Here is a 21,540-nt window from a genome sequence, read left to right on the forward strand (position 1 = left end):
TTTACCACAGTGGTGCCGGAGAATCTCAGCCAGGGAACGAGGCCGGAGGTTTTTGGTGTATATCTTTTCTCATAATTCGGCCACCAGAGTAGCAACCAATATTTGAAGTGGGGTCTAACCAAGGTTCGATGCAGATTTAGCATAACTTCCATTCAAGCCTAGTGCTTGGGTCTGCCATTTTTCTATGGCCTGGAATCAGACAATCACAAGCTTGCGCCATAGGAGTCAATCTATGCTGCCTCTCTGAAAGCTTCGCCCCACACCCCCGTCCTTCAATGTCCTCACCCCTTCACCTGTTCAACTCCCTTTTAATGGATCAGCTTCCAGCATCTTTTCACAGAAACATAGCAAATAGAAGCGGGAGTAGGCCATTTGGCCCCTCGAGCCTGCTCCGCCATTCATTTTGATCATCAAATTCAATCTCCTGATTCCCCCCCCTTCCCCCCCCTTCCCCCTATATCCCTTGATCCCTTTAGCCTCAAGAGCTATATGTAATTTCTTAGTGAATTCCACACATTCGCCACTCTCTGGGTGAAGAAATTTCTCCTCACCTCAGTCCTTAAAGGTTTACCCCTTATCCTCAAACTATGACCCCTAGGTCTGGACTCCCCCACCATCAGGAACATTCTTTCTGAATCCACCCTGTCTAATTTTCAGGGAGAGCATCCAAGTTTCTGAATAAATTAACTTCATTTGAAGCCTTTTAATATTACATAGTTAGCCATTCCGTTACTTGAGAGGGATGTGATTCTCGGTAGAATGGCAGAGAGCTCTTCAGCCAGAGAGGGCAGACAGCTCTTCCCTCTCTCAAACTAGAAAAGGTTTTACCAAACACTTCTACTTCATTATTTATTAGTAAAACCCATGAAACAGAAGTGATTGGTCCACCTGCCAGGATTACTCGGCATTCAGGAGCTCAGAGCCAGTTAAATTGACTCCAAAGTGGAATAATAAGAACGTTAAAGAGCTTATACTGATTCATGTGATCTCCACTCCCTCCCCCTCAGGGGAAGGTGCTGAAGACCCGATTCTAATTAGCACACAGCTGCCTTAAACCGGCCTGCACCATTAATATCAAACGCCAGACACCTGCTGGCTGCAAGCTGATTAGAACTGGGCCAGAGAGAGTTATGATTCTGTCAGATATTTCCCACCGAGTTAACCACAGTCAAAAAATATGCTTTCCAAAAAAAGACTAACCTTACACTGTGAATGGTAGTTGAAGATTTCCATGGAATCGAGCAAACTGATATACCGGGCCAGGAATATGGGCTGGAATTCTCCGATCTCGCATGTCCTGCTACCACTGCCAGGAAGAACGGAGAATTTGGCGCTCAGCCAAATCTCCGTTCACAGCGGCGGGACTGGATAATCCCAGCCGCGTGCGCTGTTGGAGAATTCTGGCCATGCTTTCCCCCCCCCCACACACGCCACGCCATACTTGGAAGCTGGGAAATTTTGTCTTCAGAAGTAATTCTCAGAACTGCCCCCACTTCGCTGACGGAACTTCCCATTTAAGCAGAGGAGCAACTCCGCGGAAATTTGCGGCACAGTGGCGCCTCTTGTTTGCTTCAGATTGCAGTACCATCAGAATGAGGGCACCAGCAGATACCAATTCTGGTCAGGCAAAACTGAGGACTGGCTTGGCATCTGTGACCTCCTTTATGGGGGCGACCATATAAAACTTTGTTGCAGGCAGTTCCATCCAAACACCTACTTAGAGTCAGGCAGCATTGTGGTTATGTTAGTAGACTATTAATTCAGAGACCTTGAGTAATATTGCACACCAATCCCACCACAGCAGTTGGATATTGCAAACCCAATTAATGAAATAAATCTGGAATATAAAATAACTACTGGTTACCATGTCAATCCCAGATTGTCACTAAAAGCCATTTGGTTCATTCATGTCCTTTAGGGAAAGAAATCTGTCCCTCTCTCATTCTTCCCTGTATGTGTCTCCAGATGAAGACATCTTAAGGTTTAAAGTTTATTCATTAGTGTCACCAGTAGGCTTACATCAACACTGCAATGAAGTTACTCTGAAAATCCCCTAGTCGCCACACTCTGGTGCCTGTAAGGGTACACTGAGGGAGAATTTAGCATGACCAATGCACATACCTAGCACATCTTTCGGGCTCGGGGGAAACTGGAGTAACCGGAGGAAACCCACGCAGAAGCGGGGAGAATGCGCAGTCTCTGCAGGGACAGTGACGCGAGCCAGGAATCGAACCCAGGTCCCTGGCATTGTGAGGCAGCAATGCTAACCACTGTGCCACCCTCAACTGTCTTCCTGAACTGCTGGCAAGACATGCAGGTCAATCAAACCATTACGAAAATGCAGAATAAGAATGAAGCCAGGCGGCCACCCAGTTTTGACTTAGGCATTGGATTAGGAGACAACAAAGTCATACCCAACCCAGTCAACCCTGCAAAATCCTCCTCACTAACACTGGAGCTTTCTGCTAAATTTGGGGACACTGTCACATAGATTAATTGAGCAAAAGCCTGACACAGTCACACTCACTGAATCATTCCTTTCTGTAAATGTCTCAGACTCCTCCATTATTATCCCTCGTTCTGTCCTATCACACCGATAGGACAGACCGATAGGGTGTGGAGGCACAGCAATATACTGCACCCCTGGGGGTCCTCAGCATTGACACTCCGGTCCTCATGAAACCGCTTGACATCAGCTCAAACCTGCTGGTACCACCCACTTCCCTCCCTCAGCTGGTGAATTAGTACTCTTCCATGCTGAAACAGGCAAAGGAACAGAATACCCCCTGATGGAGATTTCAATATCTATCACCAAAAGTGACTCAGTAATATGACTACTACCGAATTCTGAAGGACATGTGCAAACATACAAACAAAGAGCAAGAGTAGGCCATTCAGCCCCTCGAGCCTGCTCTGCCACTTAATACGACCATGCTGGTCTGATAGCAACCTCAAATCTGTAACCCGGCTAACCTCGATAATCTATCAGCCCGCTTGCTTACCAAGAATCTATCCAACTCTGGCTGGAGTTTTCTGGCCGATCCAGCTGGTGGGATCTTGCGGTCCTACCAATTGCGAACTCCCACCTCGTGTTCCCCGGCGACAAGTGATGCAAACCCCATCGACAGCGGTGGAACCAGAAGATGTGGCCATAGCATGTATCATCAACAAACACTACACCCAGCACTTCCTCAACATCACTAGCACTTCCTCAACATCATTAGCACTGCTGCTTCACAGCTCCAGGGACCTGGGTTCGATTGGGCTTGTAGCAAGTGGTGAGAGATCCAATGCAAGGGAAAATCAACTTGGCCTTTTCCTCATCAATCTGTCACTGATGTATCTGTCAAGGACGTTACTGATAGCTGTTACCACGGTACTGTCCTTGTTGAGATGAGTTCCCATCTTCACAATGAGAACACCATCTATTATATCGCGTGGCAATATCCTCTGTTAAATAGGATGAATTCAGATCATATCTAGCAGCTTAAAACTAGGCATCCATGTGGCTCTGAGGACCATCGACTGCAGCAGAATTGTATTCCAGCACAAGCTGTCACCTCCAGGCCCAGCATCTCTCTCACTCTTATCGTTACCATCTGCAAGGTGGCGACCCCTAGTTCAAGGAGGATTGTAGAGAAGCATGCCAGGAGCACCTAAAACTGAGGTGCTAACCTAGTGAACATGGAATACAGGAACGTATGCATGCTAAACACAGTAAGAAGTCTCACAACACCAGGTTAAAGTCCAACAGGTTTATTTGGTAGCTAAAGCCACTAGCTTTCGAAGCGCTCGCTGCTCCTTCGTCAGGTGAGTGGGATTTCAGTTCACAAACAGGGCATATAAAGACACAAACTCAATTTACAAAATAATGGTTGGAATGCGAGTCTTTACAGGTAATCAAGTCTTAAAGGTACAGACAATGTGAGTGGAGAGAGGGTTAAGCACAGGTTAAAGAGATGCGTATTGTCTCCAGCCGGGACAGTTAGTGAGATTTTGCAAACCCAGGCAAGTCGTGGGGGTTACAGATAGTGTGACATGAACCCAAGATCCCAGTTGAGGCCGTCCTCATGGGTGCGGAACTTGGCTATCAGTCTCTGCTCAGCGACTCTGCGCTGTCGAAGGAGCAGCGAGCGCTCCGAAAGCTAGTGGCTTTTGCTACCAAATAAACCTGTTGGACTTTAACCTGGTGTTGTTAAAACTCTTACTGTGTTTACCCCAGTCCAACACCGGCATCTCCACATCATGCATGCTAAACAGCAGAAACAACATGCTATGGAAAATGTTAAGCAATCCCACAGCCAACGGATCGGAGCAAAGCCCTGCTGTCCAGTCACATTTAGCTGTGAATGGTGGTGGACTATTAAATAACCAGTGAGAACAAGAATTTGGTGGCACGGTGGCACAGTGGTTAACACTGCTGCCTCACAGCATCAGAGACCCGGGTTCGATTCCCGGCTTGGGTCACTGTCTGTGTAGAGTTGGCACATTCTCCCCGTGTCTGCATGGGTTTCTTCCGGGTGCTCAGTTTCTTCCCACACTCCAAAAATGTGGGAGTTAGGTTGATTGGCCATGCTAAATTGCCCCTTAGTGCCAGGGTAATTAAGTAGGGTTACGGGGATAGGGCCTGGGTGGGATTGCAGTTGGTGCAAACTCAATGAGCCGAATGGCCTCCTTCTGCACTGTAGGGATTTTATGATAATTATATGAACATCTCCATCCTCAATGATAACAGAGTCCTGTATGAGACAAGAGTGAAGTGATCTTAACCACCTTCAGCCCGAGGTGCTGAGTAAGCGATCTATCTTGGCTTCCTCCTGAGGTTTCCAGTATCACAGATGTCAGTCTTCAGCCAATTCTACCATTCCTAGTGATATTTCCAAACCTCAGGGGAGAACAATGGATACAACAAAGGCTACAGACCCTGACAACATCCTTGCCATAGTGCTGAAGATTTGGGATTCAGAACTAGCCGCACCCCTAGCCAAGCTACTCCAGTACAGCTGCAACACTGGCATCTAACCAGCAAAGTGGAAACCTGACAAGGTATGACCCTGTCCACAAAAAGCAAGACAGTTACAATCCAGCTCAATACTGCAATCACAGCCTAATCTCAATCATCAGCAAACTGATGGAAGGTGTCATCGACACTGATATCAAATAGCACTTAATCACCAATAAACTGTTCACCTTTTGATTCAGTTTGATTCCACCGGGATCACTGAGTACCAGACTCCATTGTGGCCTTGGTCCAAACCTGGACAAAATAACTCAATTCAAGAGGTGATGGGATAGTGAAAACCCTTGATATCAAGGCAGCATTTTACAGAATGTGGCATCAAGGTGTGCTGGGAAAATTGAAGTCAGTGGGGATCAGGGGAAGAAGTATTCACCCGCTGGGATCACAATTAGAGCAAAGATAGATGGTTATGGTTGTTGCAGGCCTCAACCCTAGGAGGTTGCTGCAGGAGTTCCTCAGGGCAAGGCCAAAGTCCAACTGTTTTATCAATGACCTTCCCTCCATCATAAGGTCAGATGATTGCTGATATTTGTGCTGTGTTCATTTGTGATTCTTCAGATAATGAAGTAGTCCGCGCCTACATTTTTTATTCATTTGTGGGACAGGGGCGTTGCTGACCGGCCAGCATTTATTGCCCATCCCTAGTTGCCCGAAGGCAGTTGAGAATCAACCGCATTGTTGTGGCTCTGGAGTCACATGTAGGCCAGACCAGTTATGGACAGCAGATTTCCTTCCGTAAAGGACATTAGTGAACCAGATGGGTTTTTCCAACAATCGACAATGGTTTCATGGTCACCAGGAGATACTTAATTCCAAATATTTTTTGTGGAATTCAAATTCCACCATCTGTCGTGGCAGGATTCGAACCCGGGTCCCCAGAACATTAGCTAAGGTGCTGAATTAATAATTTAGCAATAATACCATCGCCTCCCCAGAAAGTCCAAGACAACATCTAGCATTGGACTGATAAGTTAAAAGTAACATTTTCACCACCCAAATGCTAGACAATGACATGTCCGACGAGAGAAAGTCTAATCATCTCCACATGACACTTGATGGCATTCCCCAGCATCAACGTGCTGGGGAGAAGGTCGGTCACCATTGACCAGAAACTGAGCTGGGTCAGCTACATAGATACTGCGCCGACAAGGATAGGTCAGGAGGTATGGGTATTTGGTAGCAATGTCTCACCTACTGATTCCCCAAAGCCTTTCCAACATCTTTGGCCCATCGAGTCTGCATCGAGTCATTTAACTCTAAGGTACAAGTCAAGAGTGTGATACTCCCAATGTGCCTGGGTCAGTGCAGCTCCAACAACACCCCGGAAGCTTGGGCAAAAACAGCTGTTTGATCAGCAATGATTTAACTTCCTTAATGGTCATTCCCTTCAGCGTCACATGATGTGGCCATAGCGTGTACTATCAACAAACACTGCACCCAGCACTTCCTCAACATCACCTCCAAAACTGATGGACAAGTGCAGCAGCCATATGGGAAGACCACTCACTACCTGTAAGTTGCCATCCAAGTCTCACAACATCCTGGCTTGGAAACAAATCACCAATCCTTTATCTACGCTGTGTCAAAATCCTCCCTCTATCAGTACGCTGGGAGTATCTTCACCACATGGACTGCAGCGGTTCAAGAAGCGTATCACCGCCTTGCTAAGGGTAGTTAGGTACGATCAATAAATATTGTCCTTGTCAGTGAAGCTGACATCTTATGAATGAATAAAACAAATTAAAATGCTGCACGAGAGTACTGCACTATTTAAAATGCACTGTGGTCCATTAAATTCCAAGTCAAATCTTGTCATATACATTGTGTCATTTATAAGGATTCCTGCATTGCATATTTTACTTTAATTGGACCTCTGGTGAGAACACATTCCATAAGTGTTCACTTTCTTTAAAATAGCACCTAAAGGCAAATTTTAAAAAACACATTTTTGGTACATTGCAAATATCAAGCGCACATTTCACCACAACACCAACTTTTCAAAGGTATATATTTTGGCAACAGTTCTATAACACCTGGACCTTCTAAAGTACTGTAGTCCATATTGAAATGAACTCAAACTCGTCATAGAATCATATAGAACATAGAACAGTACAGCACAGAACAGGCCTTCGGCCCACGATGTTGTGCCGAGCTTTATCTGAAACCAAGATCAAGCTATCCCACTCCCTATCATCCTGGTGTGCTCCATGTGCCTATCCAATAACCGCTTAAATGTTCCTAAAGTGTCTGACTCCACTATCACTGCAGGCAGTCCATTCCACACCCCAACCACTCTCTGCGTAAAGAACCTACCTCTGATATCCTTCCTGTATCTCCCACCACGAACCCTATAGTTATGCCCCCTTGTAATAGCTCCATCCACCCGAGGAAATAGTCTTTCAACGTTCACTCTATCTATCCCCTTCATCATTTTATAAACCTCTATTAAGTCTCCCCTCAGCCTCCTCCACTCCAGAGAGAACAGCCCTAGCTCCCTCAACCTTTCCTCATAAGACCTACCCTCCAAACCAGGCAGCATCCTGGTAAATCTCCTCTGCACTCTTTCCAGCGCTTCCACATCTTTCTTATAGTGAGGTGACCAGAACTGCACACAATATTCCAAATGTGGTTTCACCAAGGTCCTGTACAGTTGCAGCATAACCCCACGGCTCTTAAACTCCAACCCCCTGTTAATAAAAGCTAACACACTATATGCCTTCTTCACAGCTCTATCCACTTGAGTGGCAACCTTTAGAGATCTGTGGATATGGACCCCAAGATCTCTCTGTTCCTCCAGTCTTCAGAACCCTACCTTTGACCCTGTAATCCACATTTAAATTAGTCCTACCAAAATGAATCACCTCACATTTATCAGGGTTAAACTCCATTTGCCATTTTTCAGCCCAGCTTTGCATCCTATCTATGTCTCTTTGCAGCCTACAACACCCCTCCACCTCATCCACTACTCCACCAATCTTGGTGTCATCAGCAAATTTACTGATCCACCCTTCAGCCCCCTCCTCTAAGTCATTAATAAAAATCATAAAGAGCAGAGGACCAAGCACTGATCCCAGTGGCACTCCGCTAGCAACCTGCCTCCAATCCGAAAATTTTCCATCCACCACCACCCTCTGTCTTCAATCAGACATGATGTGGAGATGCCGGCGTTGGACTGGGGTAAACACAGTAAGAAGTTTAACAACACCAGGTTAAAGTCCAACAGGTTTATTTGGTAGCAAAAGCCACACACTCGAAAGCTTGTGTGGCTTTTGCTACCAAATAAACCTGTTGGACTTTAACCTGGTGTTGTTAAACTTCTTACTTCAATCAGACAGCCAGTTACCTATCCAATTGGCCAACTTTCCCTCTATCCCACTTCATCATAAGCCGACCATGGGGGACCTTATCAAATGCCTTACTAAAATCCATGTATATGACATCAACTGCCCTACCTTCATCAACACACTTAGATACCTCCTCAAAAAATTCAATCAAATTTGTGAGGCACGACTTGCCCTTCACCAATCTGTGCTGACTATCCCGGATTAATCCGCATCTTTCTAAATGGTCGTAAATCCCATCCCTAAGGACCTTTTCCATCAATTTACCAACCACCGAAGTAAGACTAACCGGTCTATAATTACCAGGGTCATTTCTATTCCCTTTCTTAAACAGAGGAACAACATTCGCCATTCTCCAGTCCTCTGGCACCATCCCCGTGGACAGCGAGGACCCAAAGATCAAAGCCAAAGGCTCTGCAATCTCATCCCTTGCCTCCCAAAGAATCCTAGGATATATTTCATCAGGCCCAGGGGACTTATCGACCTTCAGTTTATTCAAAACTGCCAGGACATCCTCCCTCCGAACATCTATTTCCTCCAGCCTATTAGCCTGTAACACCTTCTCTTCCTCAAAAACATGGCCCCTCTCCTTGGTGAACACTAAAGAAAAGTATTCATTCATCACCTCGCCTATCTCTACTGACTCCATACACAAGTTCCCACTACTGTCCTTGACCGGTCCTAACCTCACCCTGGTCATTCTTTTATTCCTCACATAAGAGTAAAAAGCCTTGGAGTTTTCCTTGATCCGACCCGCCAAGGACTTCTCATGTCCCCTCCGAGCTCTCCCAAGCCCCTTTTTCAGCTCGTTCCTTGTTAACTTGTAACCCTCAATCGAGCCATCTGAACCTTGTTTCCTCATCCCTACATAAGCTTCCCTCTTCCTTTTCATAAGACATTCCACCTCTTTCGTGAACCATGGTTCCCTCACTCGGCCATTTCCTCCCTGCCTGACAGGGACATACCTATCAAGGACACCCAGTATGTGTTCCTTGAAAAAGTTCCACTTTTCATTAGTTCCTTTCCCTGACAGTTTCTGTTCCCAACTTATGCCCCCTAATTCTTGCCTAATCGCATCATAATTACCTCTCCCCCAATTGTAAACCTTGCCCTGCCGTACGGCCCTATCCCTCGCCATTGCAATAACAAAAGACACCGAATTGTGGTCACTATCTCCAAAGTGCTCTCCCACAAACAAATCTAACACTTGGCCCGGTTCATTTCCCAGTACCAAATCCAATGTGGCCTCACCTCTTGTCGGCCTATCCACATATTGTGTCAGGAAACCCTCCTGCACACACTGCACAAAAACTGCCCCATCCGAACTATTTGACCTACAAAGGTTCCAATCAATATTTGGAAAGTTAAAGTCCCCCATGACAACTACCCTGTGACCCCCACACATATCCATAATCTGCTTAGCAATTTCTTCCTCCACATCTCTATTACTATTTGGGGGCCTATAGTAAACTCCTAACAACGTGACCGCTCCTTTCCTATTTCTAACCTCAGCCCATATTACCTCAGTGTGCAGATCCCCCTCGAAGTGCCTTTCCGCAGCCATTAAACTATCCTTGATTAACAATGCCACTCCTCCACCTCTTTTACCAGCTTCCCGACACTTACTGAAACATCTATACCCCGGAACGTCCAACAACCATTCCTGTCCTTGTTCTACCCACGTCTCCGTAATGGCCACAACATCGTAGTCCCAGGTACCAATCCACGCCCCAAGTTCATCTACCTTGTTCCGGATGCTCCTTGCATTGAAGTAGACACACTTCAACCCAACTTCCTGTCTACCGGTACCCACCCTTGACCCTGATACCTTCCCCAATACCTCACCACCCTCACTGACTTCTGGACTACAACTCCTTTTCCCACTCCCCTGACAAATTAGTTTAAACCCCCCTGATATAGTGGAGAAGAGGCCCTTTGGCCCATCGAGTTTGCACCGAGTCATTTAATTTTAATCACCTTTTGACAGTAGCAGCAGAGATAGTTGTTGTATTTGCCATTAATAAATTGGATGGCATGTTGGCACAATGGTTAGCACTGCTGCTTCACAGCGCAGGGACCCAGGTTCAAATCCTGGCTTGGTTCACTGTTTGTGTGGAGTTTGCACATTCTCCCCGTGTCTGTGTGGGTTTCCTCCGGGTGCTCCGGTTTCCTCCCACAGTCCAAAGGTGTGTGGGTTAGGTGGATTGGCCATGTTAAAACTGACCCTTAGGATGGAATTCTACCGGCACGCCCACCCCAACTCCAGGGGCAGGCAAAGCTCAAAGAACGGCTTTCTCCATTGGCCTCGGGTGGAATCATACCAACCTTGGGCGGACGTGCCAGTAAAATTCCACCCGTATTGTCAAGGGAACAAGGAGGGTAAATACATGGGCTTAAGTGGATAGGATCTGGGAGGGACTGTTGTTGGTGCAGGCTTGATGGGCCGAATGGCCTCCTTCTGCACTGTCGGGATTCCATGATTCTAAGGGCCCGATTTTACCATTTTCATTCTAAGTGCTGAATCTGGGCGCAATTCAGATCTGACTTGGAAATCTGTTCTCAGGCGCCCCCGTTTGCACTCAGCCTGGAAAAAAAAAATCGCAGGTCTGAATTGCGCTGTGGGCGGGACTTATCGTGCCCAAAACGATTGGAGCTTTGAACTGCGCATGCGCAGTGAGAAATAAAATTGAAAAAATGCACCCCTGTCACATCGCTCCCGGGCCGCAAAACGTGGATAAAGTGGCTCGGGAGTGAAAAGCGGGAACGATGGCCCCCACAGACATCGCCCCACCCTCACAACATAACTGTCCCCCTTATCCACCCACACCCCCCGCTACCCAGACCGATCGTGACCCTCTGCCCCCTTTCCCTCCACCGATCGCCCGCAGAGTGGCAGCAGACCCCCTGCCCCCTCCCCTCCCCCCCACCAGAGAAACATCTTACCCGCCTCTCCCCGCCCCCCTCCCCATCAGAGAATGATCGGACCTCCCCCCTCCCCATCCCCACCAGAGATACATCTGACCCGCCTCCTCCTCCCTCCCCCCCCTCACCAGAGAATGATCTGGCCCGCCTCCCTCTCCCCACCCCCCACCACTGATGAGTCAGAGAGCCGCTGGAAGCTCTGAACTTACCTCTTCAGAAGCTGAAGCACCCGAAACGGACCTTTGCAGACCATATCTGTTTCACGCCGAATCTGGACGGGCGTACGCGGTGGTAAAGGGGGAAATGCTGGTCAAGTTGGGTGGGCAGCCCATTAATTCAATTTAAATGCATGCATTCCTCACACCCGACTATATCAAGTTTTCGCGCCTGTTTGCCCTAAATTCACATTAGACAGAGTTCCTGAAATAGTGTGTAGTCGGTTCAGCTCATACTCTACACCAATTATTCAGTGTTTTGTTTGCAATCATATCAAGTTCCAACTGCTAATCCTCATATCCATACTGTTACCGTTGACTGAAACAGGATGGTCAGGTGGGCTGACATTTAATCAACCAGCGAAAGTGCTTTGCTTTGAACAGTTTTGGAAAATCTGCTATTGCATAAAGAAATAGTTTTATACTGTTGATATTGCGACAAACTCAAAGCATAACTGAGACAGAATGGGATTAAATGAAGGTTATAGGTCCTGCTAAATTCATTCTGCATCTTTCACACTGGCACTGAAATCAGGATCCCATTAAGGGCAAGGTTTTCATTAACTTGAGAGAAAATACAGTCCTTTAGTTCCATTTCCCAACTCTCTAGCCTCTCTCCACATAAACAGCTTCCACACACATTATTTTCACTCCAGGATAATTCACTTCATTTTCCATTTGCAAAGGATGGGATTTTCCAGCCCTTCCCGCCCACGGGATCTTCTGGTCTCGCTGTAGGTGATACCTGCGGCGGGTTCCCCAACGGTAAGGCAGGCGAGCCATGCCAAATGCCGTAATCATTCGGCACGACTGGAAGGGCGGCACAGTGGTTAGCGCTGCTGCCTCATAGCGCCAGGGACCCAGGTTTGATTCCAGTGACTGTCTGTGTGTGGAGTTTGCATGTTCTCCCCGTGTCTGCGTGGGTTTCCTCCGGGTGCTCCTATTTCCTCCCACAGTCCAAAGATGTGCGGGTTAGGTTGATTGGCCATGCTAAATTGACTCTTAGTGTCAGGGGGGCTAGCTATGGTAAATACATGGGGTTATGGAGATACGGCCTGGGTGGGATTGATGTTGGTACAGGCTCGATTGGCCGAATGGCCTGCTTCAGCACTGTAGTGATTCTATGATCCCACCCATACAGTCCAAGATAGGTTGCGCTTTTTTTTAATGGAGCCCGCCCGCAGCGAGTTTTCTGGCGATGGAGGAGGCTGGCAAATTAGCCAGCGGCACGACCTTCCAGTTCCACTCATATCTATGCCGTTTTTCAGCACTCACCTGTCCCACCACAGGGATCCCATCTCAGTGGGGGATGGGGGTGGGGGGTGGGGGGGGGGTGTTGCTTTTGGTGGGACCTGGAGATCCTGCCAGCAGGAAGGGCCAGAAAATTTGAGAATGGGAGATAAGAGCATTGCAGCGACACAGAGGTACTTACTTGCCTGATCAAAATGGAGATAACCATAAGTACCCACACTGCTTAGCAGCTTCCCATCTGTCAAGCAGATGCTACTTTTTCTCACAAGGCTATTTGGCTCCGCCGTTGTTAATGGGATTCAGGGAAGTTTGAGCTGTTACAACCCCACAGACACGACAGTTTTACAATGGGTTACAGAGCTTGTGAGAATTGTGATGAATGGACAGTTAAAAAACATGCAAATCTGTTGCATTTTTCATCTATATTTATCTGCTGCACAGATTAACCCAATGCTGGAACCTCATTTCAGATCAGAATTTACATATTTTCTGAAAATCAATATTGAGTTCCAGGCCTCAAGGATTTTGAAATTCTTCTCATTTGTTACGAAATCATCTTTATCGTTGGAAGCCAGACTCACTTTAATGATTAATTAAAAGCAAGCAGTTGGTGCAAGGAAGGGGGTGGAGTAAAAGTAACGCTTTTCAAAGTGTTCACTGGCTTTTTAACATATCGTAGAGTCCCCACAGTGCAGAAAGAGGCCATTCGGCCCATCGAACTGGCACTGACAACAATCCCACCCAGGCCCTATCCCCATAACCTCATGCATTCACTATACTCGTCCCCCTGACCCTAAGGGGCAATTTAACATGGCTAATCAACCCAACCCACACATCTTTGGAGTGAGGGGGGGAAACCAGAGCACCCGGAGGAAACCCACACAGACATGGGCAGAATGTGCAAACTCCACGCAGACAGTGACCCAAGCCGGGAATCGAACCCGGTCCCCTGCCGCTGTGAGGCAACAGTGCTAACCACTGTGCCACTGTGCCAATATCAGAGATGATAATCTGAGTCTCCTCATTTATGAAGGGTAATTACAGGAAGATGGAACTCAATGATAGTCACGGGTACGTGGGTACAATTTTCCCACTGCAGAATGTTTCTTCTATTTCGAGAGTTCGCTGTACAATATTAAGGGCATTATGTTAATTTTACAAATGCCGCAAGCTGCATCAACTCCCTCATTTAATCCTGCTCCACCACATTGTGTTCAGTGAATAAACTTCCCAATTCTCTGGATGTGCGAGACTTTAGCAGCTTGTGTCTGCTACTGAAGGAAGACAACATAGATTACAATTGATTAATTTCACACTATTTTGAAAAGACCTGCCACTTGGCAACAAAGTTATCAACCAGAAATATTACACATTTGAAAATGGCTCCAAAGTGGTCTTTCCGCTGTTATCATTTCAATTATATCCTTGAGGTAGTTACATATTTTTAAATTAGTTAAATAACATTCCACTGTGCTGTACAGAATTGCAGCTGTAACAAGTGACAGATTTTTATTGGTCAGTAGGAGCACCCGGCTCTCAATGAATCCTTCCCAATTAATTTACTTTGGCCTCTCCTGCCCATGCTGGCTTCCCACTACTTGAAATCATAATTGTGTTGTTGTGTCAATTAAGCCATCAGAAGGTGAGTTCCAAATTATAATTAAGCCTCGCTGGGGTGGGTGGTCTCCATTTTGCAGGAATTCTGGCCGTTAAAATAGCTGAGGGCATGAATGTGTCAGAGATGCAGCGCGAGTCATCCAAACCTGATTTTAACCATCCGTTCCCATTCTATTCATCCAGACCAGTCTGGATTAGAATCAGGTCCAGTGACTCCTAGATACACTGCCAATGGTTACGTTTCACGACATTAATACTGCCATTATTATTGCATCACTATTATTTGCAAAGAGTGGAGCTTGTGAAAATTTGTGGCTAATGACAAATAAGGATGGCACAGTGGCACAGTGGTTAGCACTGCCACCTCACAGCTCCAGGGACCTGGGTTCAATCCCAGCTTGGGTCGCTGTCTGTGTGGAGTTTGCACATTCTTCCCGTGGCTGCGTGGGTTTCCTCCGGGTGCTCCGGTTTCCTCCCACAGTCCAAAGATGTGCGAGTTAGGTGCATTCGCCATGATAAATTGCCCCTGGAGGGATTAGCAGGGTAAATATGTAGGGTTTTGGGGATCGGGCCTGGGTGGGATTGTTGTCAGTGCAAACTCGATGGGCCGAATGGCCTCCTTCTGCATTGTAGGGTTTGTCTGTAATTCAACATAGTTGTAAGATGGTAAAATCCAAACTGAATGTTTCACTGACATGTAAATGAAACCATGATCCACGAAATAAGAGGCTATGTGGGCAGATCAGCGTTAAAACTATCCCCACAGGAGTGGAGTTCACAGCCTAGTTTCATAATGACATATGTATAGTGAAAAACTATGACCAAAAAAACATTTCATTCCAAACAGATAAAATTATTGTTCTGAATACAAAACTGAATTATGAATGCAACCACATGCAGTACATGACTTTTAACTTTTACGATTATATATATTAGTTTGCATTTAAATGTTAAGCAGTAATTTTGATAAGTAACTAATAATATGAAGGACGCTCTGGGAAAACCGGGTGATAGACGTACTATCCACATGTCCACTCTCAGAATGAAGTAATATCTCAGCCACATTTGCACCTGACACATCTCTAAAATGTGCCTCTTATAATGGCCATTGAGGCCTGAATGATGAAATCCTGAAGCAAATATGATGGCCCTCACTTGGCCCTCAGTGTGTGCATCACATCATCTGAAATAATGATGCAGTGAAGCAGCCCCTATCATACTGAGAAACATTTTGCAAAGGACTTGTGTCTGTGCTCCATGGCTGGAGTCTCAGTTCTTACAAGTGCCCCAAGCATCTGACAGAGCAAATTACATTTGCCCTTTGCCATTGATTTAGTTTACAATAGAATATGATTTGTACTGGGCTTGTGGAGGATACCCACAGACCTTCACTTTTCAAATCTGTTATTCCTTTTGAAGGCCTTGGTTGCAACTCTTTATATTCCAGGCTGTGATTACCTCAACGAGGCCCATAAGGTGGGCCTCTTAGAACATAAAGTTTATTTATAATCTATCAGTGACAAGTAGGCTTACATTAACATTGCAATGAAGTTACTGTGAAAATCCCCTCATCGCCACACTCCGGCGCCTGTTCGGGTACACTGAGGGTGAATTTAGCATGGCCAATGCACCTAACCAGCACTTCTTTCGGACTGTGGAAGGAAACCAGAGCACCTGGAGGAAACCCACGCAGACAAGGGGAGAACGTGCAAACTCCACACAGACAGTGACCCGAGACCGTAATCGAACCCAGGTCCCTAGCGCTGTGAGGCAGCAGTGCTAACCACTGTGCCACCCCCAGAACATAACTCCAAGAACTCTTGGAGTATGAGCTTCCTGACTGAGGTAATGATTGGGTGCCCAATCAGGGAGTCTCACCTGTATAGATATATATCAGGGCTACTGGCACTCCAGATCCTGACTTTGTACCTGAAGCACTCTGAGGAGTGGAATTGAGTTTGTAAATAAAGGGAATCTGGTGAAGGGAAACTAGCCTCTGTGGAGTTGTTTCACAGGCTCTCTTCAGTCTTGCCTTTATACCTTTTCCCCCTCTTCCAAGAATGTCCTTGCTCGTATAATTACTTACTACTGCTCAAAGCTTATGTCCTGTGACATGAAGGAATCAACTGGAGAAAATATAAGGGCAACCTTTTGCTTCAGTCGTGTTGAAGTCATTTGAATGTATTGGGGCGATTCTCTGGGGTCACTAACTGCAGGCCGGATTCCTGATGGAATCGCACAGTCCAAGCCCAGAGTGGGTGAGAACCGAATAATCATTTTATTCTAATTATCGAGTCAGAGACTCCAGTCTCCTGGGACGCTCCCGCCCCTCCAGTGGGAAGTCCTGTTGGTGCTAAACAGTACAGGTCCTGACACGTGTGGACCAACTGCCTTGGACTTCAAGTGGGGGCAAGGAGGTAAGTACTGTGCCCATGTGCCCCTCTGTCATTGTCAGGCTGCAGAGGGAGTGTCCTCCAAGGGATCTGATGGTTGGGTGGGCTCAGACTGGAGGCAAGGGAAGGGTTTGAGTTCTGGACTCTCCTTCAGAATGGGAGTCTCATGGCTGGTCTTGTCCTTCTTGTCCTGGGAAACACGAAGATCACTCTTAGCATGGTGAATTCAGGCAACTTTCTGTTAAAAAATCTTTATTGTTGTCTGTGTTCTGTAAAACGTTTGAAGTGGCCTGGTCACATTAATATCCAAACCCCCTGAATACCTGGAAGCCTTCAAAATGACAGCAGCAATCCATTCTACAGAAGGGATTGCCTTTGGCTGATCTCAGAAGCTCCAGGTGTGGCCAGACCCCTTTGAAGTACTCTGATTGACAGGAGTATTCAGTTTCATTGAGGGGAGGGTGGTATTCCCCTTGTATTCTCTTATAAGTCCTGCCGCTTTGAGTATATTTCGGTCCAGTGACAGTGAAGGAACTGCTAATATATTTCCAAGTCAAGATGGTGTGTGGCTTGGAGGGGAACTTGTCTTTTAATTTATATATGGAGGTTAGGGATCGGGCAGTGGGGTGGGCCGGGTAAGTTGCTCTGTTGGAAAGTCGGTGCAGACTTGATGGGCCAAATGGCCTCCTTCTGCACTGTAGGGATTCTATTCTATGATAAACAAAGGAGGCAGATAACAAAGTAATTTATTCCTGACTCAGTTACATATCCCCGCATCAAGGAATGATCAAATCATTAAAGGAACTTGATCCTTGATACTCTCTTCAATGTATGGTTTGGCCTAACGGATTCTACATGGCGGCACAGTGGTTAGCACTGCTGCCTCACAGCGCCAAAGACCCAGATTCGATTCCCAGCTTGTGTCACTGTCTATGCGGAGTCTGCACATTCTCCTCGTGTCTGCGTGGGTTTCCTCCGGATGCTCCGGTTTCCTCCCACAGTCCGAAAGACGTGCTGGATAGGTGCATTGGCCATATTAAATTCTCCCTCAGTGTACCCAAACAGGCGCTGGAGTGTGGCGGCTAGGGGGATTTTCACAGTAACTTGATTGCAGTGTTAATGTAAGCCTACTTGTGACACTAAACTAGAAAGAGTGCAGAAAAGATTTACTAGGATGCTACCAGGACTTGATAGCTGGAGTTACAAGGAGAGGCTGGATATACTGGGACTTTTTTCTCTGGAGCATAGGAGGCTGAGGAGTGACCTTCTAGAGGCCTATAAAATAATGAGGGACACAGATCAGCTAGATAGTCAATATCTTTTCCCAAAGGTTGGGGAGTCTAAAACTAGAAGGAATAGGCTTAAGGTGAGAGGGGAGAGATACAAAAGTGTCCAGAGGGGCAATTTTTTCACACAGACGGTGGTGAGTGTCTGGAACAAGCTGCCAGAGGTAGTAGTAGGGGCGGGTACAATTTTGTCTTTTAAAAAGCATTTAGATAGTTACATGGGTACGATGGGTATAGAGGGATATGGGCCAAATGCAGGCAATTGGGATTAGCTTAGGGTTTTAAACAAAAGGGTGGCATGGACAAGTTGGGCCGAAGGGCCTGTTTCCATGCTGTAAACCTCTATGACACTAATAAATAAATCTTTAAAAAAACTATTTCATTTTGGAATGAAAAATGAATTTTAACTCGTCAACTGGTTATGCTTTCTGACAGATTTCATCGCCTACCAAGACAGCGAAAAATGTGTGAGATCTAACATGTGTAAGGTTAAGATCTCACAAAAAAGTAAGTAGGAGGGAAGCAGAAATATTAAAGTTTAAACTGCTGTCCTGTAATTATGATGTGGAGATGCCGGCATTGGACTGGGGTGGGCACAGTTAGCAGTCTCACAACACTCACCTGATGAAGGAGCAGTGCTCCGAAAGCTCGTGATTCCAAATAAACCTGTTGGATTTTAGCCTGGTGTTGTGAGACTTCTTACTGTCCTGTAATTAGCCTTTGGATAGTACACTTCTGTATTCTCTGCCCGTCCATGCCGCAATCAGCACTGTGAATATTTCACACCCTTTAACTTTTTATTCGGAAATGCCAATAGAAACACTTGATCAGCAGACATCAGGTGAGGTCTTCCACCGTACAAACCAATTATTCAGACAGCTTGATAAGAGTCTTACATTGAATTCATCGTAGTGCTGCTGTCACTGCACCAATGCTGAATCTCATGGGTATGCCAGAGGTCGCAGTCACCTTAACTGGGTGTAACAGACTGTGAACTGCGCCATCCAGCTACCATCTGTAATTTTTTTGCCACCCTGCCTTGTAATGAGGGGCGTTCAACGTACACAGCCCATTGTCAATACAAATGCTTTTCATCAATCATAAGAATATAAAGCTGTTTAAAAACATTAAAACCTATATAAATCCTTATGGATAGTGGCAGATTATGCTATGTTTTGAAGCCAAGTGCAGCATAAGCCCATTATTGGAACTTGCCCTGTCACCGGTTCATTCATAACTTCCTCGGGATTTGTTTGATATGAGTAATTAGATAAAGGGCATAATTAGTCCTCATTGAAAGGAGGGGATTGAATTAAACAGAACCAACACATGTCACTTCCTGAATTATAAATAATTGCAATGATTTAACTGTAGCAAGTATTTGTTCTGCATTTACTCCATATTTAAAGGCTACTTACCTGCAACAATAAAACAGTTTTAAAAATGTATTCGCGAGTTGTAGATGCCATGGGCAAGGCCAGCATTTATTGCCAATCCCTAATTGCCCTTGAGAAGGTGGTGGTGAGCCGCCTTTTGGAACTGCTGCAGTCTGTGTGATGAAGACACTCACACATTGCTGTTAGGTCAGGAGTTTGACCCAGCAACAGTGAGGAACTGGTGATATATTGCCAAGTCAGGCTACTTCCTACCCTCGTTCTTCTAGATGATAGATGTTGTGGGTTTGGGAGGTGTTGTTGAAGAAGTCTTGGCACGTTAGTCCAGTATATCTTGTTGATGGTACACACTGCAGCTACAGCTCATCAGTGGTGGAAGGTGTGAACATATAAGATGGTGGACGGGGTGCCAATCAAGTGGGATTTGACACTTGGCCTTTTCCTGGATTGTGTCAAGCTTCTTGACTGTTCTCGGAGCTGCACTCATCTAGGAAAATGTGGAATATTCCATCACACTCCTGACTTTGTCCTGTAGGCACTGGACAGGCTTTGGGAAGTCAGGAAGTGAGTTGCTTGCCACAGTATTCCCAGCCTTTGATCTGCTCTTGAAGCCACAGTGCCTATGTGGCTGGTCCAGTTAACATTCTGGTCAATGGTAACCATCCAGATGTTGGCGATGGGGATTCAATGCCATTGGATGTCAAGGAGATGGTCTTGTTGGAGATTGTCATCATTTGACACTTGTGTGATGTGTATGTTGTGTGGCATTTATCAACCAAATCTGAATGTTGTCCAGGTCTTGTTGATGTAGGTATGAATCGCTTCAGTATCTGAGGAGTTGTAAATTGTACTGAACTCTGCACAATCATCAGCAAACATCCCCACTTCTGATTTTATGATTGTAGGGTGGTCACTGATGAAGCATTTGAAGATGGTTGGGCCTCAGTGGAGGGGAAGGGGGGTCTGCTGCCACTCTGCCAGAGATCAGTGGGGGGAAGGGAGGAGGGGCCCACGATCATTCTGGGTGGGGGGGGGGGATAAGAGGGTCAGTAATGTTGTGGGGGTGGGGCAATGTCTGTGGGGGCCAGGAGGAGACATTATCCGGCCTGGGAGGGATGTGGCAGGGGGGCAGCATTCCATCATTTTTTTTTCTGCGCATGTGCAGTTGGAGGCGCCGATCGGAGCTGCAGGGTTTCGGGCACGTTAAGCCCCGCCCACAGGCTTCTGCAGCACGATTCGGAATCGTTGGTATTTTTTCAGGCAGAGTGCGTATGGGGGCACCTCAGAACGGGTCTAAAAGTCAGACCTGAAACACTCCCAGTTTCAAGTCCGTCCAACACTTAGAATCAAAATGGTAAAATAGGGCCCTTAGGGCTCAATTTTACCATTGGGTTGCACCCGTTTTCGGGCACGAAAACTTGGTAAAGTCGGGCATGAGGCCATTAACGCGATCCGCGGCCTCGCAGATTCCCACTTTATCAAGGCTCAAAAATGGCCGCAATCCGAACCAGGCCCAAAACGGGCGCAACGTCAACTTAAATGCAAATGCATGCATTTAAATTGACTTAATGAGCTGGATGCAAAATCTTACCAGCATTTCCCACTTCACCATCGCATTCGCCCGTCCAGATTCGGCACGAAACAGACATGCTCGGCAAAGGTCTGGTTTGGGGTGCTCCAGCTTCTGAAGAGGTACGTTCAGAGCTTTTAACAGCTCTCTCACTCAGATCAGTGGTGGCAGGAAGGAAGGAGGCCCGATCATTCTCTGGTGGTGGGAGGGGGGAGGCTAGATAGCTCTCTGGCGGTGGGAGGGAGGGGGGGTGGGGAGGAGGAGGAAGCCAGATCGTTCTCTGGCAGGGGGGAGAGAGGAGGGAGGCCCGATCATTCTCTGGTGGGGCGGGCAGGCCAGATGGTTCCACTGCCACTGTGCGGGCGATCGGTGGGGGGGAAAGGGGGAAGGGGGTCACAATCGGTCTGGGTAGTGGGGGGGGGAGCCGTGGATAAAGAGGACAATTATGTTGTGGGGGTGGGGTGATGTCTGTGGGGGCCATCACTTCCAGGCCGCTTTATCCGCGTTTTGCAGCCTGGGAGCGATGTGACA

At 46.7% G+C, this 21,540-nt stretch overlaps 1 protein-coding gene across 7 annotated transcripts in view; it reads right to left on the reverse strand.

Moving 5' to 3' along the window:
- LOC144491975 (janus kinase and microtubule-interacting protein 1-like) overlaps window positions 1-21,540 on the reverse strand; it is a 329,706-nt gene that overhangs the window by 111,435 nt on the left and 196,731 nt on the right. The gene's annotated exons all lie outside the window — the stretch shown is intronic.

Source organism: Mustelus asterias, chromosome 1, assembly GCF_964213995.1.
Source record: "Mustelus asterias chromosome 1, sMusAst1.hap1.1, whole genome shotgun sequence".
Taxonomy (NCBI): Eukaryota; Metazoa; Chordata; class Chondrichthyes; order Carcharhiniformes; family Triakidae; genus Mustelus; species Mustelus asterias.